Raw genomic sequence first — 1,643 nt, 5'->3', positions numbered from 1 at the left:
TAACTCAATATGAGGAAGGTATTTGTAAAATTGGCTTTTAAACGAACCGTGGACTCACTGTTTGATTCATCCTGTTCTTCATTACAGGACGAAGACAGAAATCACCTGTTGGACTCTGACATTTAAATCAGCAAACACATTAAAGATCTGGGGGGCGAGTTTTAACTGTGTGGTCATAAATAACTTTTATCTGCACAGATGGAATCATTTCCCCGTGTCTTTGCAGGCCTGTGGGCGCGTCTTTTTCCTCTTTGTTAATCTTATCACCTCCCACCAGCGCTGGGAAAAACATCCCCTGCCTGGTTTTCAGATACATGTGGTCTGAGCTCGTCGGCCTCAGATATTAAACATCAACAGTTGGGAGCCGCAGTGAGAACATACGTTAGCTTAGCTCGCTGCTAATGTTAAAACACTCACTAATGAACACAGTTACATAAATACTCCTGTTAATTACACATATAATGAGAAAATTAAACAACATCTTGTTTTAGGGAAGCTGCTCCACACACTGTAAAACCAGATATATTCATTTAACTCAAAGATTTAATCAAAAACTTTTATTTATACTTTATCAAGAATGTTTTTAATTGAGTTTCTGTTAATCAACAATTCTCTGAGTGAAAATAACGTCACATTACAACGTATCTTAAGTCTGTGGACAGGAAATTATTATAAGAGATTATAACTGTTAACTATGTTGTTCTGTGGAGTTAAACTCTCTTTCACTGGGTTTGGGTTCAAGATTTCTGCCTGTTTAGACATCATTAGCCGCAGCCTTTGTTAACTAGCTACAGTTTGCCTTCCACATTACACAAGTGGATCTTCTCTATATCTTCAAATAACTACTAAATAATAACAAATAACTTTAGTTTGTCCCATCGGCTTTATGAGTTATACTGCAGTCGGCCACCAGGGGGCGACAGAGAATGTTGCTGGTTTCAACTGGTAGACGGTGTTCGATATTTCGCCAGGATTTAAATATATTTTTTGAGATTGTTGAGACCTGAAATTTTTATTTTCACAGCAGAATTTCTGAAAGATTAAATAAGTGTTTAGGTTTTTGTTTTTTTAAATAAAGTTGCAGGAGAAACTGGAAACTTTAGGAAAGAGGAAGTGAGTTTGGTGGGATTTGGCTGATGGTTGAATTTGCGTCAACTTCCTGCAGCGACTGATATATTTAAAGCATAATATGTAGAATTCAAATACTTTATACAATAATAATAATCCTGATGGATCATTAACATTATGAAATATTGAAAAAACCAAACACACAGACACTTATTGGAAATGACAAATCTTTTTAATCATAAAAACACAGATTAGTGATTGATTAGTCTGCCTCACAATACAGAAGATTCCTTCTTAAAGTGGTGGAAATAAACCCCCAAAATAAATGACACATAACAAACAAATAATTATACCAACATTCATCCAAAATATACAGGAAACAACTTATAGAAAAATAACTCTATCACAATAACAACAGTGCAATCAAACAGGATGTCCGGGCTTTAACAACGTTTCACAGTTCGGGACGAGTTCCTTCTGGGTTTGACAGAAGAGGAGAGGGTCTACAGAGTTTATTTATTTCATTTAAATGTGTCCTTGAGGTGTTGGAAGGCCTCTGAGTTTGGCTAATGTGA

At 35.8% G+C, this 1,643-nt stretch overlaps 1 protein-coding gene across 2 annotated transcripts in view; it reads right to left on the bottom strand.

Moving 5' to 3' along the window:
- Positions 1-1,278: 1,278 nt before the first annotated feature.
- Positions 1,279-1,643, bottom strand: part of LOC127359694 (dickkopf-related protein 2) — a 3,375-nt gene continuing 3,010 nt past the window's right edge. For both annotated transcript variants that reach the window (XM_051393691.1, XM_051393692.1), the window contains exon 5: positions 1,279-1,643. This exon is cut by the window's right edge and continues 1,112 nt beyond it. The gene's annotated coding sequence lies outside the window, so the exon portion shown is untranslated.

This window comes from Dicentrarchus labrax, unplaced genomic scaffold, assembly GCF_905237075.1.
Source record: "Dicentrarchus labrax unplaced genomic scaffold, dlabrax2021, whole genome shotgun sequence".
Taxonomy (NCBI): Eukaryota; Metazoa; Chordata; class Actinopteri; family Moronidae; genus Dicentrarchus; species Dicentrarchus labrax.
The sequence above is the reverse complement of the archived record's forward strand: the minus strand, read 5'-3'. Positions and strand labels throughout refer to the sequence as shown.